The sequence below is a fragment of the Gopherus evgoodei genome, chromosome 1 (assembly GCF_007399415.2).
Source record: "Gopherus evgoodei ecotype Sinaloan lineage chromosome 1, rGopEvg1_v1.p, whole genome shotgun sequence".
Classification (NCBI taxonomy): domain Eukaryota; kingdom Metazoa; phylum Chordata; order Testudines; family Testudinidae; genus Gopherus; species Gopherus evgoodei.
This window is the reverse complement of record NC_044322.1, coordinates 222,485,470-222,505,026: the sequence shown is the minus strand read 5'-3', so window position 1 is coordinate 222,505,026 and position 19,557 is coordinate 222,485,470. Positions and strand designations below refer to the sequence as shown.

At 46.1% G+C, this 19,557-nt stretch overlaps 1 long non-coding RNA gene across 1 annotated transcript; it reads left to right on the top strand.

Moving 5' to 3' along the window:
* The first annotated feature begins 332 nt into the window (after positions 1-332).
* LOC115646724 lies at positions 333-1,185 on the top strand. The gene is made up of 3 exons (XR_003999112.1): positions 333-417; positions 1,117-1,121; positions 1,175-1,185. It is a non-coding gene; the product is annotated as an uncharacterized LOC115646724 (long non-coding RNA).
* The last annotated feature ends 18,372 nt before the right edge of the window (positions 1,186-19,557 follow it).

The following is a 19,557-nucleotide window of genomic DNA, read 5'->3' as shown; positions in this document are numbered from 1 at the left end:
CCAGTGTTTACCTGAAGCATAACTAGGGGTCTACCAAATTTGCAGCTGTGAAAATTGCATCATGGACACTGAAAACTGGTGTCTCCTGGGAAATATGATCTCCAGGCACTCAATTCTGAAGGCAAAATCATGCCACCCTTACTTCTCTGAAGCAGTTGACAGGCAACGCTGCCTTCAGAGCTGGGTGACTGGGAAGCAGCCTCTGCTCTCTTGCCACCCAGTTTCAATGAGCACTGCTGCCATCAGCACCACAGAAGACTTTAAATGGCATTATGAGTGTCATAGTCATTCATCTGCTGACCAGACTGAGAGACTGGAGAAATGTGCTGCTGGCCTGAAGATAGAATTCAGGATGTGACAGAGTGTCTGCCGAGACTGATCAAGCCCTTGGACTGCTACCCCTTTCTACTTCTCCATGTGGGCCCAATGATACTGCCAAGAACGATCTTGAGAAGGTCGCTGCAGACTATGTAGCTCTGGGAAGAAGGATAAAGGAGTTTGAGGCAAAAGTCATGTTCTTGTCAATCCTCCCTGTTGAAGGAAAAGGCCCAGGTAGGGACCCTTGAATTGTGCAGGTAAATGCATGGTTACACAGGTGGTGTCAGAGAGAGGGCTTTGGATTCTTCGACCATGGGATGTTGTTCCAGGAAGAAGGATTGCTAGGAAGAGATGGGATCCACCTAATGAAGAAAAAGATGAGTATCTTTGTAGGCAGGATTGCTAACCTAGCGAGGAGAGCTTTAAACTAGGTTCATCAGGGTATGATGACCTAAGCCCTGAGGTAAGTGGGGAAGTGGCATACTGTGAGGAAACAGAAGGAGGAGGGTGCAACGGCGGTGTGGGGGCTCCTGATTCATACTGAGAAACAGGTTAATCGGCTAGTTATCTTACGGCATGTACATGAATGCAAGATGCCTGGGAAACAAGCAGGAAGAATTGGAAATCCTGGCACAGTCAAAGAACTATGATGTGATTGAAATAACAGAGAATTGGCGGGGTAGCTCACATGACTGGAGCACTGTCATGGATGGGTATAAACTGTTCAGCAGGGACAGGCAGGGGAGGAAATGTGGAGGAGTTGCACTGTATGTAAGAGAGCAGTATGATTGCTTAGAGCTCCAGTATGAAACTGGAAAAAAGCCTGTTGATAGTCTGGGTTAAGTTTAGAAGCGAGAGCAGCAAGAATGATGTCATGGGGATGTTTGCTATAGACCACAGCATCAGAAGGATGAAGTAGACAAGACTTCCTTCAGACAATTAACTGAAGTTTCTAGAACACAGGCCGTGGTTCTAATGGGGGACTTCAATCACCCTGACATCTGCTGCGAGAGCAATACAACAGTGCACAGACAATCCAGGAAGTTTTTGGAGAGTGTTGGGGACAATTTCCTGGTGCAACTACAGGAAGAAAGAACCAGGGGCCATTCTCCTCTTGACCTGCTTCTTACAAGCAGGGAAGAATTGTTAGGGGAAATAGAATTGGGCGGCAACCTGGGCAGCAGTAACTGTGCAATGGTGTTATAATAAAATGTCCCCTCCTTAGGGGTCCCCTGGGTAAGCACCAGTGTTGTATATTGCTAATGCTTTTATATGCATCGGAAAGTATTTTGGGAAGGGTCGAAGGTGTGAGTGTGGAGTGGAAGATTCCTTTGCAGGTTACCAGAGTCTGAAGGCAGAGGAAGGGAGAAAGGAAAGGGTTAAATCAATGATTTAGCTAGGCCCAAAGATAAGGAACGAAGCTGCTGTCCAAGGACAGTGCACACAAACAAGCTCTCTGCTGCCAAACAGCCAGAAGCCTGTGTCTTAACCCCAGCCAGCCGTGAGAAAGGAGAACTGAGCCAGACAGAACTGAAGGGGTTGCAAAATTTGTAAGATTGCAAAGGTCAGTGAGCTGAAAAACAACAGTCTCGCGATCCTGAGACTGGTGTGTATGGGGGAAACTAAGGGAGCTGCAGAAGGCCAGTTTGGACTGGTACCAAGAGCATGGGGGATGAGGGTGCCTGGATGAAAATGTCCGCGGAAGAACCCAGGGCTTAAAACCCTCCCAAGAGCTGAAGCAAGTCGGAGATTTACAGCAGACCCTAGATGACCTATGCACAGGGCAGAACTCTCATCTATCCTTCCCCCACTTCTTCTTACTTTACACCCAGGCTTTGTTAGCCTTGGATTGTGCATGTGTAAGTATGAAGAGGGTTAAGTCTTGAGCACTAATGCTTTCTTCCGCCCTCTGAGTGACGTGGAGTGTGTCCAGCATTCACCGCTGTTATTTGGTTCATAAAACTTTAAACTTAGTCACTTGGTGTGCTTCTTCATCTCCTCCCCTAATGATCCTGCAGCCTCAGACTGATCACTTGAAGCCCCAGGCAGATTGATAACATAAATATGTCACTTTTTGGTGGAGAAGTGCGGAAGGGGAGGGCTCTGAGAGCACCCCAACTGTTCTAACTGGCTGTATTAGAGAATTGTTCAACATGTTTCGGAAATGAATGGTCACGATTGCAGACTCAGGAGTCTCGCAGTCATGGGCGACAGCATCCATAATGGGTTTAAGGCTGGATTCATGGGCAATAGGTAGCACGGACATGGGAGTCATGCTGCCTGGCCTGCTAGTGTCATAGGAGGCTTGTGGACCCAAACCTCAGAAGGGCGACAAAAAGGGATGGGACCCTTTTGTCTCTTTCAAAGGGGTGTGAGGACCTCTTCTGGCTGCAGAGGGCTCTCACCAAGATGGGACATGATCTCTGGGGTTCCGTGGTGGAGCTTCAGAAAAGTGTGCAAACCTGGCAGGATTTGTTAGACCTGTATGCTGAGTATTAAAGGCAGAAGGGTAAAAACTTGTGGGCAGCTGTGGGATTGGTAAGGACTGCAGCGGCTATGTGATATCAAATGTTGTCTAGGCAGAAAGAGGAGTTGGGGAAAAGGGAGGAGGTGTATACCTTACAGCTAGTGGAAATTAAGGAACTGAAAGCACAAATTCCTAACCAGGCAGCAACCCAAGCCTACGCCCAGGACAAGTTGCAGGCCTTGAGACAGGACTTCCAGGTGGAAAAAGTGGAATGCACCCACCTGGAAGCACTGGCTAAGCAAGTACCAGTCCTTTAGGGACTCATTAAAGTTTTGACCATTCATATCCAGCATACACCTCAATGGCAGCGTGCTCATTAGGAAAAGGAAATTGAACAGTTAAAACACCAATTGGCCATGCATTCTGTCCAGGTGGCGAGCCTCATGGGGGATGACTCGGGTTACCCTTCTAAGGACTTTGATCTCTCCTTTTGTGGGGATCCTCAGTTTTGGACAGAACCTTGTTGCAACCCTACAGCAGCCCTCATTAAAACCTAGGAGAACAACTCCAGGACGGTATTTGGGTAGAGACTCAGTGTATTTCAGCCAAGATTCAGAGTCCATTGGGCTCGGCAGACATCTCTATGCTGACTCACGAGCTCAGCCTCTTTAAAAAGGAAAAGTCACTGCCTGGCTTCTTTACCTCTGGAATATAATACATGTAAACAATTTGTCCCAGAAAAAAATCAAGCGGATGCTCACAGCTGCCAGCCCGGAGCTGGCCTCCAAACTGAAGACCGCAGTGATCCACTTGCAGGGAGAGGGGTTGCTTATCGTTCAAGCTGTAGCGGATGTCTTTCTTTTCACCAAAAAGAAGTATCTGTCCAACCTAGACCAGGCCCCTTGGCAAACAGGGTTGGATTATTTCTACCAACGGAGTTTATTTGTGGTCGTCCTGGAACAAATCCAGTTGGTGAACGCGGAGCAGCGCCTCTTGGCCCAGCTCCCGTGGACCATCAATCAGTTATGGGAGTTTATGGAGGGAATAAATGATTGGTGAAGGGATAAATTAGAATTATGGGCCGAAAACGAACCCAAAAATTGGAAGGCATTAAAAAGAAAAATTATGCAAATTGCTAAGCATTTTGGGGAGCCAATTAAGAGAGTGAAAGTGGCTTCCCTCCAGGCTGCCCCGGGGTGGGAGGCACCCTCATGTATACCAACAGGGTACCAGCAGAAGGAGGGAAGGGGAAAGCAAAGGGTCGGTCGAACCGGTGTCCCCGGGAGGCCTGGTACTCACTGTAAACTAAAGAGGACTTGAATAAGAAAGGGGCTGAGGTTCATAGGCAAGCTTGGTGCTCCCTCTGGGATCTGGGGGAGGATATGATTTGGTGGGATGGGAAACCAACCTTTGTTTTGGTGGAAAGGCTTTTGGCCCTCTCTGCTAGGCGGGAGGAACAGGCTGCATGCATCTATGAAACCCAGGCCCACATGGCGGGAGATCAGCCACCCTCGCCTTGATCCATGGCAGCCGCCACCTCTTCTGCCCCTCCAGGGGAAGACTACTGCCAGCTCCACAATCAGCTCTCATAGGCTGGAGACCCCAGGGAGGGATCTTATTAAGGCGTCCCCATTGTCAGCCTGGGTCCCCCTGGCAGTATCCGAGATAAGGTGACCTGGGACTGTAACCAAAGCGCCAAAATCGCCCTTGTAGTGGCTAAGCACCCATGCACAACCCTGTTAGATACTGGGGCTGGCATAAACATGTTAAATTTTATCCCTGTTGAGGGCTCCCCACTCAACTCTCAGCCTTCAATTAGGGGCCGTGGCAGCAACAAACCTGTGATCAGGACTCAGTTATTATTGCAGAGACTGTCTTATATACCTCATTTATTATTGACCCTTCCTCTATGGAGACAGTAATTTTGGGAATGCCCTGAATGCTGGAACAGGGGCTTTGGTTTAACCCTTACAACCACGGAGGCATGTTTTGGCAGGAGTTGCGTATGCCTATGCCTTAGGACGAGGGGGGGCAATTTGCCACAGCTGCAGTGGCAGTGCTAAGCATGCAGGAGGAAGCATTTTGGAGACAGATGGTGCCAGGGGTGTGGCAAACATTTCTCTCTGAGTGTAATAGGCATAAGATGGAGCTGGCGGAGGTGGTGCATTCCCCTGCAACAACAATATCCTTATTCCAAAGCAGTGGAGGAGGGCATCACGGGAGTGATTGCCGACTTAAAGAAACAAGAAGTGCTGCGGGCTACTCACATCCCCTTTAACAGCCCGGTCTTTCCAGTGCTGAAAACGAGGGGTCAGGCTTGGCGCCTCACCATAGACTACCAAAAAATAAACCAAGGCACTCCCATGATGGCACCGGTGTTCGCCTCAGTGTCTGAGGTCCTGCTCCATGAAACAAATGGTTTTTGGTTATTGATCTGACCAATTGCTTTTTTGCTTTGCCCCTCATCCCTGCCTCCCAGGACCGCTTTACGTTCCAGTTTAGTGGAAAACAGTTCACCTTCACATGAGTCCCCATAAGATTCCACAATGTCCTCTCCATTGCCTACCAACATGTGGTGGCCATGCTGGACGAATTGCCTCCTGAGGTCCATTGCCATGTCATTTTGTATGTGGATGACTTGGTGGTGCATGGGGAAACGGAGTCCCAGGTGCAAGATATCACCCAATCAGTTCTAAAAAAGATTGAAGAAACCAGGTTCAAGGTGTCATGAAAAAAAAGCACAGTTGGTCCAGCATTCAGTCATCTACTTGGGTATCATTCTATAGGAAAAGGGTAGACTAGTGAACGTGGCAAAGGTCCATGCATTGTGCGAAATAAATAATCCCACCAATTTAAAGCAATTGCATACCATTTTAAGGGGCTTTAATTTTATTCGGAACCATATTTCCAACTTTGCCACCCTCACCTGCCCCTTATGGGCATTGCTTAAAAAGAGGGTGTGGTGGTACTTGGGGGAACCGCAAAAAACTACCTTTGAGGCACTGAAGTGAGCTGCCTTTTCAGCCTCAGCCCTCACTTTTCCAGACACCACTAAGCCTTTCTGCCTTCAGCTGTCATACGGTTTGGAGGCCCTGGGTGCTGTCTAACTCCAGAAAAATGTGGTGAGCTGGCTGATTACCCAAGTGCTGCAACAGCTGGAAGTAAAATATAGCCCCTGTGAAAAGGAATGCTTGGAGGTGGTATGGGCTGTGTAGGCTTTTCAGGCGTACACCGAAGGGGCACTAATAATATTGCAAACTCCACACACACCCCTAAAATATATTTTAACAATGTCCAAAATGAATTCAGCCTCAAACACCCATTTGGCACAGTGGACCTTGTTTCTTATCCAAAGGGGAGGGGGTGGTATCGGAGACTCTGCAGTCCCCAGAACTTCTCAGTGCAGCTCTGGTGTAGTGGGGTGCCAAGCATTCCTCCAAGGTAGTAAAGCAGGAGTGAACAGCTGCCCTAGAATGGGAATCCCCTCTCAATCCTCCAAGACCCAGCCCAGGCTAATCATTTATGGTTTACAAATAGCTCCTTCTTTTTCCATCAAGGAAATCAGTACGTTCAGTGGACAGCACTGAATGTGGGGGAAGTGAGCCTCACTGGGAACCTGGCACATGGTTCAGCACAAAATGCCAAGACAGAGGCAGTGCTTCAGGTTCTGAAATATGAAAGTCAGCTGGGGGAAAACTTCATGGTATATGTAGTGGCTAACAATAAGTATGTTCTACAGGTGGTATCAACGTACATGTTCTATTAAAAAAATAATTAAAATACAGCAAACCGTAAGCCCATCAAACTCCAAAAGAGTAGCAAAAATAATAATAATTATTATTATATAGAGCATGAAAGGGGGAAATCTACATTACCTGGGTAAAATTGCATGCCCATAAGGACAACAAACTGCTCCCTAAATGAAATGGACGAGTGAATAAGCTAACTCAAATTTGTTCAAGTGATGTAGCGGCAATGGTCACAGGACTAACCACCTCCGAGTAGGAGAAAATTGTCTGTGAATTTCATGAGTGAGCACACAAGGGAGTGAAGGAAATTCTGTTCAAAGTCAGGCAGGTAGCACAATGGCCAAAACAAAGACAGATGATGCAAAGGATTGTCAAGGAATGTCTTCAGAGCGCACAGGTAAAACGAGGCACTCAGCTCCCCATTTTATAGATGCAAAGAACCCAAGGAGTGTGGCACCATCTGCAAATGAATTTTATTAATTTGCTTCCAGTAACAAAGGAAGGGTATAAATATCTCCTGGGTAGTAATTGATATGTTCTCAGCCTGGACTGAAGCTTTCCCCAGCTGGGTCAACACAGCAGTCATAGCAGCAAAAAGGCTCTATAAGGATCTCTTCTGCCGGTATGGCACACTCCGGATAATTGGATCTGACCTGGGGGGGCCTTCATGGGAAAGGTTCTTAAATCATTGCTTGCTGCCCTAAATATTGAACAACAAATCCACATCAGTTATCGGCCACAGAGGCAGCGGCACTGTGGAAAGGCGGAACCAGGATCTTAAAAACGCCCTCCGTAAAATGTGCTTAGCCTTGGGAATGGATTGGCCTTGAAAACTGCCTACTATCTTGGCTGCTTTATGCAACTCCAACCACTTAGGCACAGCATATATACCCACCACATCCTTTTTGGTTGTCCAATGATATGGGGTAATCTCTGGGAATGGGAGGGGAATTTACTCGCCAATTCACCAAACAGTCGGTATATTGCACAATTTAAAAAAAAGGTATGTAAAACCTGCAAGACTGTTAAGGCAACTTTAACTTAAAAAAAAGTGGCCTTGCATTAAAAAATCTTCAGTTGCAGCACATCATCCCAGGAATGTGGCACTGCATATTACCTGGGCATTTTTCCATATGCAGCCCCCTGCCAAGAGCCTCAGGTTCCCTGGCTCTGCGTATCCCTCCTCAGTTGGTTCCCAAATGGGGTTAACCTCAAAGAACTCCATATCCCGTGAGGCAGCACCACCCGGGACAATGCTGCATCCCATCTCCATCTAAACCCCTCTCCCAAAGAGTTTATTTCCACCTGGGAATAATGAGCCCTACCTTTGCAGGAGGAAGATCTCTATTCGTACTGCCAATGCTTGTGGTTCCACTGCAGGGAAGAAACCTGGGAGCAATGGCTCAAGTGGCCCACAGATGGGAAGGTACTTAGGGAGGTTTTCAACATCACAGAAAAGTCAGTGCTCCACATTGACAGCTGGCATCAGTGTGTGGTTGCAGTATTGGCACCCGGATGCCGTAGGGTTCAACCCAAGCCCCGTAGTTCCAAATGTTGGTATATTATTCATATCACCCACTCATCCACACACACAACCTGCCAATGTGGGGAGGTAAATATCACATGCCCTGAACAATTTCCAACATCCCTTTTAAATTGTAACCTCCTTCGCTTAGCCCCCAGTCTTCAGGGAATGGACCTAGGGAAGTACCTCCATGTCTCCCCCAACCAGCAGCCGTGGCAAATTTTACCAGCCACTAAATGGGAGGCAGCCACTCAATGCTGGATCCTCCTCAATGCCACCTTGGGAGCTTTAGACGTTTACTTGCCTCTGACACTCTTTCAGGTCCCAGCCTTCCTTCCCAATTGTACTACGGGGGCCACCCTTCAACTTGCTCTCCTTACGCAGGTATTGTCCCCCCCAAAAAAGCACACTCTGGTGAGCTCCTTGTGGCATGAGGCCAATTCAGCAGTTAGCATTTGGAATATTCAGCAAGAGGCCATAAAAAACAAGCAGTTGGGACAATTAAAAAAGACCATGGGGCTGGTCACAAGTGCGGATCTCACCCACGTTACGTGGACACCTCCACCCTCAAACATACTATTAAATTGGCCCTCCACATGCGAAACACCTTGCGGGAACTGATTGAGGCCATAATTAAGGCCAGGGACCAACTAGCTTGGGATTTTGTGTGCTCCCAGCTCCAACAATATTTAACCTAACAAGTCCGTAGCATCCAGAAACATGTTCTCCATAAAGCCTGGCCCTGGGAAATCCATTACCACTCAGGGATTCCCTGGAGAAATGGCCTTTTTGCTATTCCTGGAGGCTCACTAATTGGAAGTGCACCAGCATAACCTGCTCCTTCATGACCTTTGGTCCCATAAAAGGAATATGGGCCTCTGCTATAAAAATCCAACCAGACCCTTGGAAAGGCTGCCTCTGGGACTGGGTGGTCCATCACGACGTGTGGAAGGTGACTCCCCCGAATGACAAGGCTAAATGGTATGTGCTGACTGCATCCTCCTAATATCAGCACATATGGATTGCAAAGGGCAACACCTGGAAGCTATGGCCTATGGATCCCCCTCAAATAATGTGTAAAAAAAAGGGCAATCCAGGCCGCTTTTATGACATGGGTCAACACATCTGCTGGGAAAGGGAGGCATCGGGATATGCCCCCACTATGGCACATTTGTTTATCAATACCTCTGCATGTGTTTGAAGGACCGCCTACCTCAGAGTGCCCCTCAACTTGCTGTTACAATCTCAAGCACAAAATAATTTGGTGCATTGGTCTGCTGTTATTTAAAGTATTATTAATGTTTCTAATTATATTGTGTTTAATTTTTCATAAATTATACCCAATGTTTTTCTCCCATTGGCGCACACCCGGAAGCAACTTACCGTGTTCCAGACAGATGCCTCCTCCTTTACAGTGTTGCAGCACACATTCAATGTGAAAAAATCTACCTTTGCCACAGCCATTCAAATGGGGCATCTATGTCAACAAGGGGATGTGTTGTGCTATGTTACTAATAAAGCCAGAAGCCACTACTGGCTGGTGTACACAGTTGTTGCTGCCCTAATACTTTTGTTTTTTCCTATATTGCTGCTTGTGTAAAAGGTCAACGGTGACACTAGCCACAGAGTCAGAGGGAAGGTGGAAACCTAAGTGGTGACCTCTCACAATGAGATATTGATTTGGGGTCAAGGAGGGGGGACTGTCACAATAAAATACCCCCCATGGGATCCCCTAGGTAAGCACCAGCGTTGTATATTGCTAACGCCTTTATATGCATTGGAAAGTATTTTGGGAAGGGTTGAAGGTGTGAGTGTGGAGTGGAAGATTCCTTTGCAGGTTACCAGAGGCCGAAGGGAGAAAGGAAAGGGCTAACTCAGTGATTTAGCTAGGCCCGAAGATAAGGAACGAAACCACTGCCCAAGGGCAGTGCACACAAACAAGCCCTCTGCTGCCAAAGAGCCAGAAGTCTGTGTTTCAATGCCGGCCAGCCATGAGAAAGGAGAACTAAGCTAGACAGAACTGAAGAGGTTGCAAAACTTGTAAGATCGCATAGGTCAGTGAGTTGAAAAACAACAGTCCAGCGACTCTGAGATTAGTGAGTTTTGAGGGCACTAAGGGAGCCGCAGAAGGCCAGTTTGGACTGGTACCAAGAGCACGAGGGACAAGAGTCCCTGGACAAAAACATCCCTGAAAGAACCCAGATCTTAAAACCCTACCAAAAGCTAAAGCAAGTCAGAAAATTACAACAGATCCTAAACAACTGTGCACAGGGCAAAACTCTTGCCTACCCTTCCCTCTCTTCTTCTTACGTTACGCCCAGGCTTGACCAGCCTTGGGTTGTATGTCTGTAAGCATAAAATTGGGTTAGGGCTTGGGCACTAATACTTTCTTCTTCCCTATCAGTGATGTGGGGTGCACGCAGCACTTACCGCTGTTATTTGGTTAATAAAGCTTTAAACTTGGTCACTTGGTGTACTTCTTCATCTCCTCCCCTAAAAATCCTGAGTCCTCAGCCTAATCACTTAAAGCCCTGGGCAAACTGATAACATACATCTATCACAATGCTTGAGTTCAGGATTCTCACAAAAGGAAGAAAGGAGAGTAGCAAAATATGGACCCTGGATTTCAGAAAAGCAGACTTTCACTCCCTTAGGGAACTGATGGGCAGGATCCCCTGGGAAGCTAATGTGAAGAGGAAAAGAATCAAGGAGAGCTGATTGTATTTTAAAGAAACATTATTGAGGGTGCAGGGTCAGACCATCCCGAAGTGCAGAAAGAATAGCAAATATGGCAGGCAACCAGTTTGGCTTAACAGTGAAATCTTCGGTGAGCTTAAAAACAAAAAGAAAGCTTACAAGAAGTGGAAACTTGGGCAGATGATTAGAGAGGAGTATAAAAATATTGCTTGAGCATGCAGATGTGTAATCAGGAAGACCAAAACACAACTGGAGTTTCAGCTAGCAAGGGATGTGAAAGGTAACAAGAAGGGTTTCTACAGGTATGTTAGCAACAAGGAAAAGGTCAGGGAAAGTGTGAGACCCTTCATGAATGGGGGAAGGCAACCGAATGACAGATGATATGGAAAAAGCTGAAGTATTCAATGCTTTCTTTACCTCGGTCTTCACAGGCAAGGTCAGCTCCCACACTGCTGTCTTAGACAACACAGTATGGGGAGGAGGTGAGCAGACCTCAGTGGTGAAAGAACAGGTTAAGGACTATTTATAAAAGCTGAACATGCACATGTCCATGGGTCCAGATCTAATGCGTCTGAGGGTGCTGAGGGAATTGGCTGATGTGATTGCAGATCCATTGGCTATTATCTTTGAAAATTTGTGGTGTTCGGGGGAGGTCCTGGATGATTGGAAAAAGGCAGATATAGTGCCCATCTTTAAAAAAGGGAAGAAGGAGAACCTGGGGAACCACAGTCCGGTAAGACTCACCTCAGTTCCTGGAGAAATCATGGAGCAGGTCCTCAAAGAAACCATTTTGAAACATTTGGAGGAGAGAAAGGTAATCAGAAACAGTCAACATGGATTCATCAAGGGCAAGTCATGCCTGACCAACTTAATTGTCTTCTATGATGAGATAACTGGCTCTATGGATATGGGGAAAACAGTGGACCTGATATGTCATGACTCTAGCAAAGCTTTTGATATGGCCTCTCACAGTATTCTTGCCAGCAAGTTAAAAAAAAAAGTATATATTGGATGAATGGACTATAAGGTGGATAGAAAGCTGGCTAGATTGTTGAGCTCAAAGGGTAATGATCAAAGGGTTGATGTCTAGTTGGCAGCTGGTATCAAGCGGAATGTCCCAGGAGTTGGTCCTGGGGCTGGTTTTGTTCAATATAGAATCATAGAATATCAGGGTTGGAAGGGACCTCAGGAGGTCATCTAGTCCAACCTCCTGCTCAAAGCAGGACCAATCCCCAACTAAATCATCCCAGCCAGGGTTTTGTCAAGCTGGGCCTTAAAAACCTCTGAGGATGGAGATTCCACCACCTCTCTAGGCAACCCATTCCAGTGCTTCACCATCCTCCTAGTGAAATAGTGTTTCCTAATATCCAACCTCATCTGGCAAGAAGAGAAGCGAAGAGGAAAATTTTAGGCTTTCAAAATTCCTCTTGTAGACAGGACAATCTCAGCTCCTGGAGAGCAGCACAAGAGTCTGAGTGATAGAAATATTTCAAAATTGCATTTAGCATGGATTTAGAGACAAATTTATGCTGCAGTGAGTACTGGAAATAACAGTAATACTAAGAGTGTCATCGTAGCCAGTTCTTCTGACTTCATCAATCCTTCTTTCAATCCCTTCACTGTTTCCACCTTTCTCATTCCATAAAATTCAAATTTCAAGGTCATTCACATCTCTTGTCTTCCATACTTACATTCTCTTGCAATCCTGGTCTCTATTCTTCACCAGCAATGGTAGCCACAGCCTCCCATTCATCCACTGTCTTCTTCATACTTTCTACTATGTCGTCCCATTTGCACTATCTGAACTGATCCATAAAGGCACAGAACCCCCTCCTCCTTCAAACCCTTTTCAAGATCTACATCTTCTGTGATCAGCTTGAAGATCCTGCTGCTGAATGCAAGATCAGCTGTCCACAAAACCAGCACCCTCCATGATCTTATTTTGGATGAAGCACTTGGCCTTGCTTTCAGCAGTGACACATGGTTTGTGCTATAGAGTAACTCCTTCCTGAAGTGTAGAGATGTCACACTTCCTGGGCACTCTTCACGTTGCCTTTGGTTTCCTGTGACACACTTGCAGCTGAGAGCAAAAACCAAGGTGACCAGGATAGGTAAGCTGTAGACTGCAGCCAGATTCACAGCAGATTTTATTAATGTTATTGCTGTATATAGTTTCTGTACTTCATAATGAGTTTATCTTAATACCAATCAACTCATTAGTAGGATACTACATGGAACCAGCAGAGGAAGGCAAGGATTGCTGGCAGGATCTCTGAGAGGTAACACTGAAATGACTACTACAGAGCCTATGCAACTGCAAGGAACTTCCCCACCAGTTCTGAGAATCAGGAGAAACAATGAATATGCCTGAAAAAAGTTCAAAGAGCAATTTGAACTGTGTATGAAAGCCACAATGATAAATAAACTGGAGGATGAGCAAAAGATTGCTCTGCCTTTAACAGTGTCAGGCACAGGAGCCCTAGATGTACACAGTGAGTGCAACACAGATGATGGTGAGGAAAGAGAGTTAAGCTTTGTAGAAATAGTGAAAATGTTTGGGGAGCAGTGTGTCCCCAGAAAAATATGTTAGTTGTGAAATATGTTAGTTGTGTTAGTTGTGTCAGGATCAGAACACAAAATGAAGGGGAAGCAATGCAGGAGTTTGTCACAGAGTTAAAATTAAAAGACTTTCTTATTAAAGACCGAATTGTCCTGGGATGCAGTGATGTAACCCTCTTGAGATTCAGAGACCATGGCCCCTTTCAAATCTCATTCTGAGGTCGAGGAAGAGCAGGTTGTTCCAGGGGGAGGGAGTGGAGAGAGGGAGAGTGACGGGGTCGGGGGGAAGGGAAGGTCTGTAGCTCCACACAAGAGGAACTACAGGAAGCAGCCGGTGATGTTTCAGGACAGGAGCACAGAGGAGCACCATGTCAGGAATGTGAGAATGGCCATACTGGGTCACACTGATGGTCCATCTAGCTCAGTATCCTGTCTTCCAACAGTGGCCGATGCCTGTTGCCCCAGAAGAAATGAACAGAACAGTTAATCATCAAGTGATCCATTCCCTATCGCCCATTCCCAGCTTCTGGCAAACAAAGGCTAGGGACCTACAATGGATAAACTGGAACCAGATCCAGTATCACTGTTACCCAAAACTGTATAGTGTCATAAGTACTGGGCCTTGTGACTTTGCACTGGGAATAAAGCGGGAGACTGTAGCAAAAGAGAAGCTTATAAGAAGTGGAAGATTGGACAAGTGACCAGGGAGGAGTATAAAAATATTGCTCAGGCATGCAGGAGTGAAATCAGGAAGGCCAAATCACACTTGGAGTTGAAGCTAGCAAGAGATGTTAAGAGTAGCAAGAAGGATTTCTTCAGGTATGTTAGCAACAAGAAGAAAATCAAGGAAAGTGTGGGCCCCTTACTGAATGGGGGAGGCAACCTAGTGACAGAGGATGTGGAAGAAGCTAATGTACTCAATGCTTTTTTTGCTTCTGTCTTCACAAACAAGGTCAGCTCTCAGGCTGCTGCACTGGGCAGCACAGAATGGGGAGGAGGTGGCCGGCCCTCTGTGGAGAAAGAAGTGGTTCGGGACGATTTAAAAAAACTGGACTAGCACAAGTCAATGGGGCTGGATGTGCTTCATTCGAGGGTGCTAAAGGAGTTGGCGGATGTGATTGCGGAGTCATTGGCCATTATCTTTGAAAAATCATGGCAATCGGGTAGGTCCCGGATGACTGGAAAAAGGCTAATGTAGTGTCCATCTTTAAAAAAGGGAAGGAGGAGGATCCAGGGGACTACAGGCCAGTCAACCTCACCTCAGTCCCTGGAAAAATCATGGAGCTGGACATGCCCCCTTCCTTACACAAGACAACAAAAACTATTAAAGATCTAGAAAACATGCCTTATGAGGAAAGATTAAAAAAAACTTCATTTTGTTAGGTCTGTAGAAGAGAAGGTATCATAAGTCTTCAAGTACATAAAAGGTTTTATAAAGAGAAGAGTGATAAATTATTCTCCTTAACCACTGAGGATAGTGCTAGAAACAATAGATGTAAGTTGTAACAAAGATTTCGGTTAGACATTTGGAAAATCTTCTTAACTGTAAGAGTAGTTAAGCACTGGAACAAGCTACCTAGGGAGGTTGTGGAAGCTTTGTCTTTGGAAATTTTTAAGAACAGGTCAGACAAACACCTGCCAGGAATGGTTTAGATAATACTTAGTCCTGACTTGGTGAGTGGGACTGGACTAGATGACCCATCAAGGTCCCTCTCAGTAATACATTCTCTTCTGGGGTCAAAATGACTTTTTGTTTTGAATTTTAAGTTAATTAGTAAAAATTTTAAAAAAAAATCTTAAAATGTTTTAATGAAAGATTTCCATTGACCTGATCTTTATTTTTTCTTTTAGGTTTTTGGTTTGCATATTAGACTTTTCATCCTGATTGGGGTGGGAAATATTGAAAATTCATACAAGACAGGAAAAGGTTTCCTGCCCAGCTTCACTCTTAATTGGGCTACAGAACATTCCTCTCTACATCTGGGCATTGAGGATTCAGTATGCTGGACCATTACTGTGAATGGAGATATGTGTGCCCCACCCCCCACCATGAGGGCTCCTAAATGGCCTCTTCATTGCAATACAGGTTTTCTCTCTGCCCAGACACAAGTGTTCTGTTTTTATCTGAATGCAGCATTTGTTTCTGGGGGTATGCCTACACTATGAAATTAGGTCAATTTTCTAGAAGTCGATTTTTTAGAAATCGATTTTATACAGTCGATTGTGTATGTCCCCACTAAGCACATTAAGTTGGCAGAGGGTATCCACAATACTGAGGCTAGCATCAACTTTTGGAGCGTTGCACTGTGGGTCGCTCTACCACAGTTCCTGCAGTCTCTGCTGCCCATTGGAATTCTGGGTTGAGCTCCCAATGCCTGATGGGGCAGAAACATTGTTGCAGGTGGTTTGGGGTACATGTCGTCAGGCCCCGCTACCTCCCTCTCTCCCTCCCTCCCTCCATGAAAGCAATGGCAAACGATTCTTTCTTACCTTTTTTCCTGGGTTACCCATGCAGATGACATACAAGCAAGGAGCATGCTCAGCTCACCATCACCGTATGTCTCCTGGGTGCTGCTGGCAGACGAGATACTGCAGTGCTACACAGCAGCAGCTCCTTGCCTTCGAGGCAGCAGACGGTGCAATATGACTGCTAGCCATCGTCATCGTCTCCTGGGTGATCCTGGCCAACCTCGACGAGGTCAGTCAGGGGCGCCTGGGCAGACATAGGTGCTCCTGGCTGATCTCAGTGAGGTCAGTCAGGGGTGCCTGGACATAAATGGTAATGACTTCAGGTCATTCTCTTCTTTAGGTTTTGTCTAATGGAGATTTAGTCCTGCCTGGAATATCATGCGAGCTGGAGGCTTCTGCCTCAGGTTGCTCTCCCAGCCAGTAGAACTGCGCAGTCACATCTACCCCAGCCTACCCCTTGCTCCCATGGCTCATGAACCCTGGATAGTAGTAAGGAGCAGTTCAACTATAGGCTGAGCAAGTGCAGAATGGTAGTAGAATGTGCCTTTGGACATTTAAAAGTTCACTGGTGCTGTTTGCTGACTAGGTTGTTTGTAATTAGAAGAGCACAGCAAGGCACGCTGCACATCACAGAGGCTTTGAAAACCAGTTTCATGACTGGTCAGGCTTCGGTGTGACCGTTGTGTGTATTTCTCTTTGATGAAAACCCGCCCCTTTGGTTCACCCTACTTCCCTGTAAGCCAACCGCCCTCCCATCCCCCCTTTGATCACTGCTTGCAGAGGCAATAAAGTCATTGTTGTTTCAAATTCATATGTTCTTTACTAATTTGTCACACAAATGGGGGGATAACTGCCAAGGTAGCCTGGGAAGGATAGAGGAGGAGGGAAGCACCAGGTGGAGTGGTGGGGGAGGGGAGGAGGGAAGGACAAGGCCACACTGCACTTCAAAACTTATTGAATGCCAGCTTTCTGTTGCTTGGGCAGTCCTCTGGGGTGGAGTGATTGGGTGTCCGGAGGCCCCTACACCGCATTCTTGGGCGTCTAGGTGAGGATAGCATGGATTCCTCTCCCCATACAGTGATCAGATTCAGTACCTCCCATTCGGTCCCTGCTGGAGCTCTTTTGCGATTCTTGGACTCCGTGGTCACTTCTGCTGATGAGATCTGCACAGTCACCTCTGAACTCAACACGCTGGCCAAACAGGAAGTGAAATTCAAAAGTTCTTGGGGCTTTTCTTGTCTACCTGGCCAGTGCATCTGAATTATAGACTCATAGACTTTAAGGTCAGAAGGGACCATTATGATCATCTAGTCTGACTTCCTCCACAATGCAAGCCACACAATCTCACCCATCCACTTCAATAACAAATCCCTAACCTATGTCTGAGTTATAGAAGTCCTCAAATTGTGTTTTGAAGACCTCAAGCTGCAGAGAATCCTCCAGCAAGTGACCCGTGCCCAATGCTGCAGAGGAAGGCGAAAAACCTCCAGGGCTTTCCTGACTCCAAATATGGCGACCAGTTAAACCTTGAGCTTGTAGGCAAGACTCACCAGCCAGCACCCAGGAAAGAATTCTCTGTGGTAACTCAGATCCCATCCCATCTAATATCCCATCACAGACCACTGGGTATACTTAACTGCTGATTATCAAAGCTCAATTTCTGAATTAATTGCCAAAATTAGGCTATCCCATCATACCATCCACTCCATAAATTTATCAAGCTGAGTCTTAAAGCCAGCTATGTCTTTTGCCCCCACTACTCCCCTTGGAAGGCTGTTCCAGAACTTCACTCCTCTAATGGTTAGAAACCTTCATCTAATTTCAAGCCTAAACTTCCTAGTGTCCAGTTTATATCCATTTGTTCTTGTGTCCACATTGGTACTAAGCTTAAATAATTCCTCTTCCTCCCTAATATTTATCCCTCTGATATATTTATAAAGAGCAAGCATATCCCCCCTCAACCTTCTTTTGGTTAGGCTAAATAAGCCAAGCTCTTTGAGTCTCCTCTCGTAAAACAAGTTTTCCATTCCTCGTATCATCCTAGTAGCCAGTCTCTGAACCTGTTCCAGTTTGAATTCATCCTTCTTAAACATGGGAGACCAGAACTGCGCACAGTATTCCAGATGAGGTCTCACCAGTGCCTTATATAACAGTACTAACACCTCCTTATCTTTGCTGGAAATACCTCGCCTGATGCATCCTAAAACCACATAAGCTTTTTTAACGGCCATATCACATTGGCAGCTCATAGTCATCCTGTGATTGACCAATATTCCAAGGTCCTTCTCCTCCTCTGTTACTTCCAGCTGATGTGTCCCCAATTTATAACTAAAATTCTTGTTATTAATCTCTAAATGCATGATCTTGCACTTTTCACTATTAAATTTCATCCTGTTACTATTACTCCAGTTTACAAGGTCATCCAGATCTTCCTGTATGATATCCCAGTCCTTCTCTGTGATGGCAATACCTCCCAGCTTTGTGTCATCTGCAAACTTTATTAGCACATTCCCACTTTTTGTGCCAAGGTCAGTAATAAAAAGGTTAAATAAGATTGGTCCCAAAACTGATCCCTGAGGAACTCCATTGGTAACCTCCTTCCAGCCTGACAGTTCACCTTTCAGTACAACCCGTCATAGTCTCCCCTTTAACCAGTTCCTTTCCACCTTTCAGTTTTCATATTGATCATATTGATCCCCATATTTTCCAATTTTAACTACTAATTCCCCATGTGGAACCATGTCAAATGCCTTACTGAGAGTGCTGTCCAGAGCAGTCACAATGGAGCACTCTGGGATAGCTCCTGGAGGCAGTACCATTGTATTGCATCCACACTACCCCAAATTTGACCCAGCAAGGTCAATTTCAGCACTAATCCCCTCATCGGGGAGGAGTACAGAAATCGATTTTAAGAGCCTTTTAAGTCAACAAAAATGGCTTTGTCGTATGGATGGGTGCAAGGTTAAATTGATATCACCTGCTAAATTCAACCTTAATTCGTGGTGTAGACCACGACTGCAATTAATTCCTGCCTCCTCAAAAGCTGAAGAAGAAAACTGGAGTTGGGCCTTGTGTGAGGCAAGTAGGGTTCTCTTACGCATATGGCTCGGGACTTGGGATCCACTTAGTGAACCTGGGATGCCACCACCACAAGAGTGTGTGTGCATCTTCCATGCCAAGCTGTTTTAAACAATGGAAAAACCTCCACACACTTAAATGTGGACAGCAGTCTGTTCTCTCACACTGAGTACTTGCCTCAGAATTAGAGTTAGGGTCATAGAATCATAGACTATCAGAGTTGGAAGGGACCTTAGGAGGTCATCTAGTCCAACCCCCTGTTCAAAGCAGGACCAATCCCCACTGGGTTCCCCACTGGCTTTTATCATGCAGGAGGGATGTGGCACTGCATAGATAGTGCTGTGGGTTTGAGAGCTAGAAATACTAAGTCTGGCCTTGGCAAAATAGTAGTGCACCAGGTAGTAGCGAACACCAACCAAGCATGATCCTGAATGGAAAGGATGGTACAAGAACTCCCAGAGTTCTCAAGTAATTGCCTAAACACATTCCTAGGAGATAGTCTGACACACAAATTCCTCATAAGATATGGAAGGAATGACAGGATAATGAATAATGATGTTTTCTTCAAATTATCAGGTGTAGCGGGTGATGACTAGCCATGTCTGGAGAGTAATACATAGGAAGGGCATCTTTGTCCGGCCAAGGGGACAGCATCCTGGTGCGCTGCCTTAGCAGGTACCTTGTACTGGGCATAC